Below are 15293 nucleotides of genomic sequence, written 5' to 3'. Positions count from 1 at the left end.
TTCATAACATCATTCGATTCATACATATAAAGCTATCTTATTCGAAGGTTTAAACTTGTAATCACTAGAACATAGTTTAGTTAATTCTAAATTTGTTCGCAAACAAAAGTTAATCCTTCTAACTTGACTTTTAAAATCAACTAAACACATGTTCTATATCTATATGATATGCTAACTTAATGATTTAAAACCTGGAAACACGAAAAACACCGTAAAACCGGATTTACGCCGTCGTAGTAACACCGCGGGCTGTTTTGGGTTAGTTAATTAAAAACTATGATAAACTTTGATTTAAAAGTTGTTATTCTGAGAAAATTATTTTTATTATGAACATGAAACTATATCCAAAAATTATGGTTAAACTCAAAGTGGAAGTATGTTTTCTAAAATGGTCATCTAGACGTCGTTCTTTCGACTGAAATGACTACCTTTACAAAAACGACTTGTAACTTATTTTTCCGACTATAAACCTATACTTTTCTGTTTAGATTCATAAAATAGAGTTCAATATGAAACCATAGCAATTTTATTCACTCAAAACGGATTTAAAATGAAGAAGTTATGGGTAAAACAAGATTGGATAATTTTTCTCATTTTAGCTACGTGAAAATTGGTAACAAATCTATTCCAACCATAACTTAATCAACTTGTATTGTATATTATGTAATCTTGAGATACCATAGACGCGTATACAATGTTTCGACCTATCATGTCGACACATCTATATATATTTCGGAACAACCATAGACACTCTATATGTGAATGTTGGAGTTAGCTATACAGGGTTGAGGTTGATTCCAAAATATATATAGTTTGAGTTGTGATCAATACTGAGATACGTATACACTGGGTCGTGGATTGATTCAAGATAATATTTATCGATTTATTTCTGTATATCTAACTGTGGACAACTAGTTGTAGGTTACTAACGAGGACAGCTGACTTAATAAACTTAAAACATCAAAATATATTAAAAGTGTTGTAAATATATTTTGAACATACTTTAATATATATGTATATATTGTTATAGGTTCGTGAATCAACCAGTGGCCAAGTCTTACTTCCCGACGAAGTAAAAAATCTGTGAAAGTGAGTTATAGTCCCACTTTTAAAATCTAATATTTTTGGGATGAGAATACATGCAGGTTTTATAAATGATTTACAAAATAGACACAAGTACGTGAAACTACATTCTATGGTTGAATTATCGAAATCGAATATGCCCCTTTTTATTAAGTCTGGTAATCTAAGAATTAGGGAACAGACACCCTAATTGACGCGAATCCTAAAGATAGATCTATTGGGCCTAACAAACCCCATCCAAAGTACCGGATGCTTTAGTACTTCGAAATTTATATCATATCCGAAGGGTGTCCCGGAATGATGGGGATATTCTTATATATATGCATCTTGTTAATGTCGGTTACCAGGTGTTCACCATATGAATGATTTTTATCTCTATGTATGGGATGTGTATTGAAATATGAAATCTTGTGGTCTATTATTATGATTTGATATATATAGGTTAAACCTATAACTCACCAACATTTTTGTTGACGTTTTAAAGCATGTTTATTCTCAGGTGAATATTAAGAGCTTCCGCTGTTGCATACTAAAATAAGGACAAGATTTGGAGTCCATGTTTGTATGATATTGTGTAAAAACTGCATTTAAGAAACTGATTTCGATGTAACATATTTGTATTGTAAACCATTATGTAATGGTCGTGTGTAAACATGATATTTTAGATTATCATTATTTGATAATCTACGTAAAGCTTTTTAAACCTTTATTTATGAAATAAAGGTTATGGTTTGTTTTAAAAACGAATGCAGTCTTTGAAAAATGTCTCATATAGAGGTCAAAACCTCGCAACGAAATCAATTAATATGGAACGTTTTTAATCAATAAGAACGGGATATTTCAACTCGGCCCCTAAGTACCTTTTCGCTAAGCAAGACGCTAAGCAACGTCTCATTTATAACAACCCTCACTTTTCCATTCTGAATTTACCAGATTGCCCTTAGGGTTTCATTTCCTGATCATGTGTATTGTCATTAGGGTTGTTATCCAGATAATTAAATGCTCTATAATTAAAGCATGTCATTAATAACTTGAAACCTTAACCTCAAATAGTAATTTAATGGAGTGATAAAAGTATGATTTAGTATAATATAATGACGCTTGATCAACGTAGTTATATTATGATAAGTCATGGAGGAATCCTAATGGATCATGATGGAAATAAGATCTGATCAACCTCAGGACCATTATGTACCGTTACCTACTCCTTATCACTATATTGTCAACTAAAATATCAACCCTAGATATTATATTATCCTTCACTTGTAAGTTATCCACGCCTGGTGCTGCACCTATTGCATAGGAACCATACCGATTAGCTCCATATGAAATAAAGGAATTATCCAGCCAACTCCAAATAAATTTTGGAGAAAGGTTTCGTTCGTCCTAGCTTGCCTCCGTGGGGAGCACCTGTTCTTTTCATTAAGAAGAAAGGTGGCACGTTGAGAATTGATATGGTCGAAAAGGACGGTTTTTATTTGCGCGGTGTCGTTAGGCCGCGGCTCGCCAGGATCAACCACTCGTGGGAAAGGGTACATTTTTAAATTTATATTTAGCGGGGCCTAAATCTTACTACTCCTTATGGGTAAGGGAAGTATGACCTAGAGTCGTATTTTTGAGATATCAGTAACATCGAACCTATATCTTAGCCTAAGATAGTTAGGAAGTAGTGAATATTTATTTTGGGATTTTGTAATTTATAAGATAGATAAAGTAAATGCGATAAAATTTGCAATTTGGATAAGGTTAAAGTAAGTGCATACTATGACTTCATCAGTTATTCTGACGAGATTATGGAATGCTGGCTCATGAATAGGCAGAGGCCTTGTACTCATTACACTGGTCCTAAACGCCCATGTCATTAGACATGTCACTGGGTACTGCGTTAGGCTTGAAGATTCTGAATAGATAGCAACGTCCCTTACCCCCGACGCCCGTGCAGTCTGACTACAGGCATACACGTTCAGACGGCTCATCCAATTGAGCGACTCGGTTGGGTGACGTATTAACATTCCAAAATGGTCTAAACTTTCTTAAGAATAATAGAATACATGGTTTACCATATCCGAGAGACGTGATGTGCTTTAATGCTTTCGTTAATGATTGGTAAAAGATAGTTAGGCCCTTAAAAAGAGTTCAACCATAAAGAACACCATGGCCAAGTCAAGATGACTTCCATGAACACGTTCGGTTATCCTAACGGTCCAATCCTTTATGTGTCTAAACAAATAGTTCCTTAATTAACTTAGAATCCCTCAAGCGGGGTGCAATGCTTGAGACCGCGTTATGGGGCAGTGTACTGGTCAACACTAACCGTGTTCCATGGCGTTACTTAGCAGAGGTACAGCATACAACAACCGCTGTGCTTCAGTGTGCACGTACGAAGTTTATATGCTTGGTGACTACACTAGCATAGTCTGGGACCGGCAATGTACTAAGGGTCTAGTCAGATGTTTCACTACGAAAGAGTCCTTAGTCAGAATCCAAAGCTTGATAGACTTACTACAACCGGTGTTTCTCTGTCGATCTTACTTTGTATCCGATAGACTTCTCTTACCAAGGGGTGACACAGATAGTGTACTCTGAATCGGGGTTCGCGACTTCCCAATAACAGAGCCTATAACTACGTTCTATTAGTTGGAAAAGTGATTGAGTTTAAAGTATAATCGGAAAGCATTTCGACAGCATACACAAACCATAATATTATGTCGGCATTATAACTGCTTACATCATAGCATACACTAAAGATAACTACTCGCTAATCATGGCAACAATATAATAAAGCATTATATAAGATAAAGGATAGAGGTACCAGTAGATTAAATGAGTTCTGAATACAAAAGTGACAACTTCAAGACTCCAGACCGCTCCTAATATAATCTTCAGCGTTCTTCTCCGAGTAGTAGGTTTCCCGCACGGAGTCGAAGGCCTTGAGAGTATGACTAATATTGTACAAGAGAGAAAAAGAAGTGAATTGAAGTGTGTGTTGGAATGAATGACAAAGACCCATTAAATAGACTAGGAAAATGCCAAAATACGCCTGGCAGGCCACATGGCAGGCCGTATGGCTGGCAGGTTGTATGGTGAAGGCACTTTGTGGGGCGTATCTGGCAGGCCGTATCCATAGAGGCAGGCCGTATGGCAAGCCGTATGGTGTGCTGGTCAGCCTTGATTCCCTGGATCGTAACTTGATTTCTTGTCTTTCACCGTTTTCGCTCTAGAATCTTTGTTTTAGCTCTGATTCTCTTGATTCGTTTTGCACCGCCTTCGTAATTACTTGTTCTTCAATTCTAACCGACGAAGTGGGTATTTTGCAGATAAAGTTCGAATCTTTCTTGTTTTTGGGCCTTAATACCGGGGTGAAAATGTGACTTTTTAGCCGATATCAAATATCCCACACTTAGACTTTGCTTGTCCTCAAGCAAACTCTTATTTTTTAAGAATCTTTTTGGTGTTTCTTTTCTAATAGCCTAAGCGGTTTGCTTTTATTATAAGAGCAAAAAGATAAGGTGAGTCATCTATGTTAGGATTTTGAAATTATCTCTGCAAGCATGCGAGGAGGTTACATGACATAGGCTAGCTTTCACGGGTCACTCAAATCACTCAAGTGTTTAGGGTTCCCTATAGATCTAAGAAATGAAGTACGCTCATAACCAGTCATGCTGCACCCATCATCATAGGCTTGATAAAGACTCAAATCCTTGCTGCTAATGCGAGAACGGTAGTAATCTCAGCTTTATAGGTCATTTGTCAATGATGGGAAAGGAATTTTAGAGTGGTAGTGAAGTTGTTTTGAGATAACGGGTAATGTAGTCTTTATACAGACTTTTATTCGGATAGATAGGAGTGTTGAAGTATTTTGAGAAGCACTTTTGAACTTTTTCTTCATTTGATAATCATTTTCAGTCGAGTTCTCTTCGGCATTTCTCTTATTTAGTTCTGCTCCTTTTTTCAGAATTTTTTTTTATTTTTTTTTATTATTTTTTTGGAGACTTCATCTCGAGAAACTTTTTGCCGGTAAACTTTTTCAAGACCTTTGCCATGATACTTGAGAGGTTTATAACATCGGGTTTTCGGAAGGAATCTCATTTTCTCTGTGTTTTTCGAGTAAATAGTAAAGGTGATATGGATATGGTGGTGGAGTAGAAGCAGTGGAGGTGCGGAAGGTTTATGTTTTGACAAATGGGTAGCTATTTGAGTACAACCGAATCGTGTTTCGCTGCTTAGAGATGTAGATCTAAAGCAAGTTCTGATTCTGAGCACAGACATCGGCACTCTCAACGGAAAATAGTGAAGCATTAAAGATGAATGCTGGTCTTATTTGGGGTGCCTCATCATAATCAATTTAGGTCGATAATGCCTTAGTCATGCAATGCTCTATTAGAGATTTCAATCTAATAAGAATTCCACCTTACTTAAGCCTTATTTTTATTGACAAACGTTTTAGGTTTTCAAAAATACTCTTTAGAAAAGGGTTACTTTTGCAAAAATTTTGAAATTTGACTTAAGGACTTGGAATCTTCGTAATGGTTTATTATAATACAGCATAAAAAGATACCAACATCCCACACTTAGACGAACATTGTCCTCAATGTTCCTAGTGTACCACACTTAGGAGTTGAAGTTGAAGATTTGGGAGTATTTGTCTAGTGTTTTTATTGGGTGTTATCCCACACTTAGTGAAAAGCTAGGATGTGGCATATTTTGAATCTTGAGCTAGTAGCGAAAAGAAAGAAATACCCCTAGCAGATGCGGCTGGCTTCCTTGCTTCTTTATCGGTTCATTTGTCATCCTTTATTCTTCTACTCTACTTTATTGTACGGGTTGCCTCCCAAGAAGCGCTTTTGTTTAAGGTCGTTGGCTCGACCGTAGTGATGCTTCAAAAAGCGAACATTCCTCGCTGATGGTTGTGATCTTGGTCTTCTTGAGGGAATGTGAGTCTTGGTGGATAAGTCCTGAGAAAGAATCGGACCAACAGTGGTAACAGATCCGGTACTTCTCTTGAAGATCTTCTGAAAGATAAGTAGTGTGCAGTTTCGGCTTTTGATAAGTCTTGAAGTCCGATGAGAATATGATCCACAGCTCTACTGGTTGACCTATGAATCTCAATCATAGAAGCAGTGCTGGTGTTGATGATTTCTCTGACGGGATGCTCATTTCGGAGGTCTTCAAACAATGTAAGAAACTGTATTTTTAGAATTTTGAAGTCTTTGGAACGGTGATCTCCACAATAGGAGTCTGTAGCTTTGCACAGATTAGTTAAGAGACGAAGCTGGAAAGAAGTGACCAGCAATCCTGATCCGAGTATTAGTTTCACCGTCTTTGAGTATATCTCCCGACATCCAGCTTTAAATGTGAAACTAGGATCCGTGGACTCGTGGAAGATACGTGATAGCTGCTTCGTAGCATAGGTGGCAATATTGACTCGATCTGGTTCAAGATGAGAGAACGGATTGTTTCGCCCTGCTTCCTCCATAACAGCGTCTTGTAACTCTTTGATAATCAGATCAGCGTGATGATCAATTGTTACGTAAATCACTAGTCTGTCTGGTGTGCTTTCAAAATTATCTCGATCCAGAAGAGCGAAAAGACTGTGAATATCCTCGATCATTTGCAAATCAGAGTAATAAGTCGGGCGGCCGGTGGAAAGATCCATATGCTTCCGGATGAGAGTCAGTAGTGCTCGTTGGTTTCGCGAGAATGGAAGTGCAGATCCGGCTAAGGCGTTATAAACCCTAGAGTAAATGATCTTCTGATCTCGACAGAATCTTGTTTCGAGAATAGTGCGAACTACTGAGTTATGCTCTCGTTACCTTTCTTCGTGATAGATATGATCGTGAAGAGAATTAATAAAGTCTTGAATGCGTTCTTATAGGATTTCAACATCATTGTCTTCTCTTTGGAGATAGAGGTGGTGCTCTTCTCTGATAGCCATAATTTGTTCTGTTAAGCGTAGGGAAAAGTCAATGGTTGACTTCCGGATGGCTTCGAGAATGTCTTAAAATTCATCGGTATCATTGATGAAGGTGATCATGTCTGCATATGTGGATATAACAGGAATTCTATCTGAAGAAGAGTCCGGCTCCCCTTGATCTAGTTCGGTTGGAGAGTGTGAGTTAGTCAGAATGTCTCCATGATGCTCTTCCTCGTCATCATCGGTATCTGGTTCCTCTGAGGATGCGTCTGATGAATGGGTTTCTTCGGTATTCTGATTCTCCACTTTGATACTTACAGGATCAATTTCTATATCCTTAACCTCAGCCTTGTCGGACTTCTTCTTGATGCAAATAATTAAACTGTGATCTGCCGTCTCAAGCCTCATTATTTCTTCATGATGCTTAGTGCTTGGAACGGGTGTTGTCGCAGTTTCTTTTACGTCTTCCATTTCCTCTTTCTCCTCAGATTCTTCCTCTTCCTCTATTTCTTCGCTGGGATCCTCTTCTTCCATTTCTGGGTCGTTTACAGAGTGTGATTCGACACCCATTTCGATATCATCGGCTGGTGGTGACTCGTCATCGGAAGTGATTCGTCTAGTGGAAATAGCAAACATCTCTGCCTGCCCAGAAAGATCGGTTGGTCGGTCAATTTTGAAGGTAACGCTCTCCCCATGTGACCGTAAGATCATGGTTTGATTGTACACATCAATGACAGTCCTAGCCGTATTCATGAAAGGTCTTCCTAAAACTACTGAGGTGTGTAGGTCTTCCTTGATATCCATCACTACGAAATACGTAGGTTACAAGAATTTGTCGACTTTCACCAAGACGTTCTCAACTATGCCCTTAGGATATCGAATTGTATGATCGGCAAGTTGGATTGTCATTTTGGTTGGTGACAAGTCTCCTATCTCTAATCTCTTGTAGAGAGAGTAGGGGATTAGGTTGATACTTGCTCCTAAATCTGCTAGCGCATGAATGGTTCCAGATTGGTAGATTGAACACGGGAAAACGAATTGGCCCGTATCTCCTAGCTTTGGTGGTAGAGAGTTTCTGAGTAATGCAGAGCATTCTTCATTCAATGGAATTTTGTTAGAGTCTGGTATCCTCTCCTTTGTAGAAAGAAGCCTTCGGATGTATCTCTTCTGGTTGGGAACTTTGGACATGTTGTCCAAGAATCTTCCATCAAGTTTGAAGGAATCAAGCTTGGATGGTTCTTCTTGTAGCCTTCCAGGATAAGGTACGCGAACTGGAGTTTCAGGAGTCAGCTTTTGAGTATATGTCGATTTGTTCTTGAGCCTAGTTGACCTTCTCCTTGGTTCTTCCTCTGGGATTACGGAATCCATTTGCTTTGCTTCTTCTATGTGGGGATTTTGGATAGTATTACTTGGCAATCTTCCCTGCGGTCGGGTTTCAAGGCGTTGTGATAACTGTCCGAGCTGCGTTTCTAAACTTTTGAGCAGAGCCAATTGATTTCTCATTAGTATCTCCATCTAATCTTGTCTGGTTGCAGTTCTCTGACTTAGCTGTTGTTGTCCTTGGATGAACTGAGTTAACTGATCATCAGCTCCGAGAGTGGGGTTAGTTGCTTTTGTAATCTGGGTGGTAGGGGAATTTTCCTCAACTGGGGGACCAGTGAGTAGAAGTGGTTGATCGTAGGTCAATTGAGATTGTTGGGCTGGGTAAGGTGGATAGTGATAGCGAAAAGGTTGATTGCTTCGCTGAAATTGATTAACCCTAGGTGGTTGATTGAATCCGGGATTTAGTGGACGAGCTGGGTATTAGACGTAACAGACTGAACCATCAGGGTCTTCGTACTCAACTTGATAATCTTCAGTAGGCTGTAGGTTGGTACAATTAACACAAGCCTGAGCTTGGTTAACCTGCTGCGGCTTCGTCTTCAATTCTCCGAGTTGTTTGGCAAGAGATTCCATCTTATCTGTGAGGGATTTGATGGCCTCTGTTTGATTATTAAGTGTGGAGAGTGGTGCAGATGATGAAGTTGTTTCACCACTGTTCCAGTCATGATGATGCATCGTCATGTTCTCGAGCAATTCCCATGCTTCGTCTGCGGTTTGGTTCATCAGATTCCCTTGAGCTGCTGCATCGATCGTCATCCTATGATTTACCGTAAGACCATTGTAGAAGGTGCAGATTTAGGCTGACCGTTCTAGCTGGTGGTTAGGGCATTTCTTCAGCAGGGTTTTAAAACGCTCCCATGCGGTGTAAAGAGATTCATCATAACTTTGCTTGAAGTTAATGATGTCATTCTTCAGTTTGGTTTGTTTAGAAGGAGGGAAATATTTGGTTAGGAATTTAGTAGCCATGACGCGATCGAATCCTTTTCCAATCCTTCAAACCAAGTTTGAGCATGATGAGTGAGAGAATAGGGGAACAAGTATAGCCAGACTATATATTGTCCTATCCCTGGCTGTTTGTAGGAGTTTGAAAGAGATATGAATTTATCAAGGTGAGAATTAGGATCGTCATTCGGTAATCCGTGAAACTGACAGCTATTCTGAATGAGCTGGATGATGTGATGTTTTAACTCGAACCAGTGTCCTTGAATCTCTGGAAATCTGATTGGTCCTCCTCGACCTTCAATCGAGGGTTTGGTATTTTCTGCTAAAGTAACGCGTAACGCCATTTGGTTTCTAATTCTTGGTTCATTGTGTACTTTAGAGATTATTGCGTCTGGATTAGGTACGAATAACAACGGCCCTTGTCTATATCGGGTTTGGGTCATACACTAGGTATGCCTTTTTGTTTTTAATTTTCACAAATAAGCTAAATTATAATAAGCTAAACTAAACTAAGTTAATCTAATTCTAAGGCAATCTAATTTAATCTAAGGTAATCTAATCTAAGGTAGTCTAAGGTAATCTAAAGTTCTCTAGCTAATTAACTAACTATCCTATGGTGGAATATGTTTTTGGTTCTGGCTACTGATTCCCTGGTATTTCGGTAATAGAGCTTCGCACAAACTATTCAACAAACCAAGTGGCCAGGCCGACTACGGAGAGGCATGATCCTTTTGGTCCCAATATAATTGGCGACTGTTCGAAAAATCCAATAACCAAGTCTGTGTATAATTTTCTTTCTTAGACACCACTAAATGCTTGTAAATAAGTTTGATAGAGAGCAGTATTGCCTGATACCAGTTCCCCGGCAGCATCGCCAAAAACTAGGTTCTCTCCTGATATGGCCGAAACGGACGGTTTTTATTTGCGCGGTGTCGTTAGGCCGCAGCTTGCCAGGATCAGCCACTAGTGGGAGAGGGTACAGTTTTAAATTTATATTTAGCAGGGCCTAAATCTTACTACTCCTTATGAGTAAGGGAAGTATGACCTAGAGTCGTATTTTTGAGATATCAGTAACATCGAACCTATATTTTAGCCTAAGATAGTTAGGGAGTAGTGAATATTTATTTTGGGATTTTCTAATTTATAAGATAGATAAAGTAAATGCGATAAAATTTGCAATTCAGATAAGGTTAAATTAAGTGCATACTATGACTTCATCAGTTATTCTGCCGAGATTATGGAATGCTGGCTCATGAATAGGCAGAGGCCTTGTACTCATTACACTGGTCCTAAACGCCCTTATCATAAGACATGTCACTGGGTACTGCATTAGGCTTGAAGATTCTGAATACACAGCAACGTCCCTTACCCCCGACGCCCGTACAGTCTGACTACAGGCATACACGTTTAGACGGCTCATCCAATTGAGCGACTCGGTTGGGTGACGTATTAACATTCCAAAATGGTCTAAACTTTCTTAAGCATAATAGAATACATGGTTTACCATATTCGAGAGATGTGATGTGCTTCAATGCTTTCGTTAATGATTGGTAAAAGATAATTAGGCCCTTAAAAAGAGTTCAACCATAAACAACACCATGGCCAAGTCAAGATGACTTCCATGAACACGTTCGGTTATCCTAACGGTCCAATCCCTTATGTGTCTAAACAAACAGTTCCTTAATTAACTAAGAATCCCTCAAGCGGGGTGCAATGCTTGAGACCGCGTTATGGTGCAGTGTACTGGTCAACACTAATCGTGTTCCATGGCCTTACTTAGCAGAGGTACAGCTTACAAAAACCGCTGTGCTTCAGCGTGCACGTACGAATTTTATATGCTTGGTGACTACACTAGCATGGTCTGGGACCGACAATGTACTAAGGGTCTAGTCAGATGTTTCACTACGAAAGAGTCCTTAGTCAGAATCCAAAGCTTGATAGACTTACTACAACAGTGTGCCTCAGTCAATCTTACGTTGTATCTGATAGACTTCTCTTACCAAGGGGTGACACAAATAGTGTACTCTGGATCGGGGTTCGCGACTTCCCAATAACAGAGCCTATAACTACGTTCTATTAGTTGGAAAAGCGATTGAGTTTAAAGCATAATCGGAAAGCATTTCGACAGCATACACAAACCATAATATTATTTCGGCATTATAACTGCTTACATCATAGCATACACTAAAGATAACTACTCGCTAATCATGGCAACAATATAATAAAGCATTATATAAGATAAAGGATAGAGGTACCAGTAGATTAAATAAGTTCCGAATACAAAAGTGACAACTTCAAGACTCCAGACCGCTCCTAATACAATCTTCACTGTTCTTCTCCGGGTACTAGGTTTCCCGCACGGAGTCAAAGGCCTTGAGAGTACGACTAATATTGTACAAGAGAGAGAAAGAAGTGAATTGAAGTGTGTGTTGGAATGAATGATAAAGACCCATTAAATAGACTAGGAAAATGTCAAAATACGGCTGGCTGGCCGCATGGCAGGCCGTATAGTGGGGCGTATTTGGCAGGCCGTATGGTTGGCAGGCCGTATGGTGAAGGCACTTGGTAGGGCGTATCTGGCAGGCCGTATCCATAAAGGCAGGCCGTATGGCAGGCCCTATGGCAAGCCGTATGGTGTGCTGGTCATCCTTGATTCCCTGGATCGTAACTTGATTTCTTGTCTTTCACCGTTTTCGCTCTAGAATCTTCGTTTTAGCTCCGATTTTCTTGATTCTTTTTGCACCACCTTCGTAATTACTTGTTCTTCAATTCTAACCGACGAAGTGGGTATTTTTCCGATAAAGTTTGAATCTTTCTTGTTTTTGGGCCTTAATACCGGGGTGAAAACGTGACTTTTTAGCCGATCCGAGAACTCAACAAGCTAACCATCAAGAATCGTTAACCACTCCCGTGTATTGATGACATGTTTGACCAACTGCAAGGGCCAAGTATCTATTCGAAGCTTGATCTTAGGTCAGATTATCATCAATTGAGAGTCAAGGAAACTGACGTTTCTAAGACCGCTTTCCGAACTCGTTATGAACATTATGAGTTTCTTGTTATGCCTTTTGGTTTAACCAATGCTGTATTCATGGATCTTATGAACCATGCATGCAAACCTTATCTTGATAAATTCGTGATCGTTTTCATTGATGACATCTTAATCTATTCCAAGAGCGAGAAAGAGCATGAGCAACATCTGCGATTGATTCTAGAGCTCTTAAAGAAGGAACAACTGTATGCCAAATTTTCCAAGTGTGAACTTTGGCTGCGAACCATACAATTTCTTGGACATGTAGTTGATAATGAATGAATACATGTCGATCCTATAAAAATCACCGTTAATCAGAAATTTTCAAGAACTAGTCTTGAATGAAGTACATAAGACTAGATGTTCTATTCACCCAGACTCTTTTGGCTGAGATTTCATACAGTATTAGCTATCACTCAAGTAGATCCCCACTGTAATTAAGTGTAAACTTTACTTTAACAAAACATTGACCGAATGGTAATTTTTAGTCAAAACTTCCTGTTAATTAAAGTTCATACATTTCATATCTCGAATCTTAAAATTTTTATGCGGTTAAAGGCTTGAAACAAAGCTCTATTCCTATTGTTAATATCCGTTGGAATTCACGAAGAGGCCCCGAGTATACCTGGGAACGTGAAGACTAAATGAAGCGGATATATCCTCATATTTCCTCAAACGTTGATGCATCCGAGAAGTCTTCCTGAAACTTCGGGACGAAGTTTAAATTAACGGGGAGGTACTATAACAACCCTCACTTTTCCATTCTGAATTTACCAGATTGCCCTTAGGGTTTCATTTCCTGATCCTGTGTATTGTCATTAGGATTGTTATCCAGATAATTAAATGATCTATAATTAAAGCATGTCATTAATAAATGGAAACCGTAACCTCAAATATTAATTAAACCCTAATCTTGTAAACCCTAAACTTAACCCTATACATTAAGATTCAACCCTAATACCGTTTAATATTAAATATTAAACCCTAACCCTAATACTAAATTAATAATATAAATTATATTTAATAAATTAAAGGTGACAAATTATAAATTTAAAAACTAATAACAACTAAGTAAAAATTAATAAAAGTCATGGACAAAGTATAATTGATTTAATAAGATGTAATTTGAATAAATGAAACTTTAATAATAATAATAATAATAATAATAATAATAATAATAATAATAATAATAATAATAATAATAATAATAATAATAATAATAATAATATAAAAAATATAAATATGTATTAATATATAATTTTCGGCCAAAAAAAAAGGGAGATGAGCTTGATCCCTAAGTAATCTACAATCCTAATCCTAATCTAGTTCTAAGTCTTGAAGCTAATCCTAATCCTTGATCACCAAGTAATTCCTAGAATCCTAGAGGGATTACAACTTGCTAAATTCATCTATAAAAAGGACCTCTAGCCTCACAATCTTCATTCACAAATAAACCACAAAATCCCTCCCTTGTTTCCCTTGTTTGGTCGATTAAATCCAGCAGACTCCAAGCCTTTGTAGTCGACCAAAAACAGTCCCCATAATCCCTCACTTGCATCGACTAATTACCCACCAAGAACAGCTGCAATTCACCACTTTTACAGCCCCTTTAATTGCCAAACCTGCTATAATTCAGCCTCTTGTATTCGCCTTCAAATAGCCCATTATCATGCCATAGTTGCTGCTCGTTTTCGTGCTGAGTTGCTGCAACAATTCATGGTCTAAAACAGCCTTCAAGTGCTCGTTGATTGCTGCTGTTCCTGCTGAGTCTGTCGAGCAAAATCAGACCCAAGAAACACCTTGTTTGGCACGTGATTTCTACTGCAATTCAGTTTTCCATTGCATTCCACAACCATCATCATCTTCTTAATCTTTATCCATTAAGGTAGCCCTAAATCCTAGCTTAATCTTGTTCTTAATCTATTACTTTTAAGTTGTTAATTTAAGTATCATGTTAAATAAGTATGACTAACGATAATGAATATGATAACTAACTTAAGGTTGTTGAATTATGGTTATGAATAAAATAAGAAAGTTTATGATTAGATTAATAAAATAATGAAAAAGTTAAAAGTATAATTATAATGAATATGATTAGTGATTATGTTAATAAGGTTAATCATGATAAGTTATAAGTATAATGTTTAATAAAAATGGTTATAATGAATTGAAAGTACTAGGTTAAGTTGAACTAGATAATGAGTATTATGGTAATAGTTGTATGATTATGATTATAGAGTAATAAGGTTAATGGTATAGATAAAAGATATTGAATAAGAGTTGATTATGATTATTATGATTAGGGTTAAAAGATGCACGATTATAATTAGATCAATAAGTTATTATGTTAATGAGATTAAGTATGTAATTTATTAATAGTAAGGTTAAGAAGGATAATGAAAGATTACGATCATGATATGTAAACTAGATAGGTAAATGGTTAAAAGATTTTGAATAAGTTTATGGAGTAATAAATTATGTACATGAAGTATGATAAGTTTTACGATTTGTAAAGTATAATGATAATGATATACATGCATGCATGCATACGGATGTATGTATATATAGGTAGGTATATGCTTGTGTATATATTTAGATATATACATACATGTATATGTATGTGTATATATGTATGTATATGTACGTGTGTATGTATGTATGAGTATGTATTGTGTAATTATATAAGGTTAGTAAATATAAAAAGAGAAGTAATAAGTGTATATATATATATATATATATATATATATATATATATATATATATATATCATCTTATACTTATGTATATGTAACACTTACATATAATATATATATATATATATATATATATATATATATATATATATATATATATATATATATATATATATATATATATATATATATCATATAGTTATGAACACATACATGTATAATAATAATAGAGAATATATATGTATGT

The sequence above is a fragment of the Rutidosis leptorrhynchoides genome, chromosome 1, assembly GCF_046630445.1.
Source record: "Rutidosis leptorrhynchoides isolate AG116_Rl617_1_P2 chromosome 1, CSIRO_AGI_Rlap_v1, whole genome shotgun sequence".
In the NCBI taxonomy this organism is placed as follows: domain Eukaryota; kingdom Viridiplantae; phylum Streptophyta; class Magnoliopsida; order Asterales; family Asteraceae; genus Rutidosis; species Rutidosis leptorrhynchoides.
The sequence above is the reverse complement of the archived record's forward strand: the minus strand, read 5'-3'. Positions refer to the sequence as shown.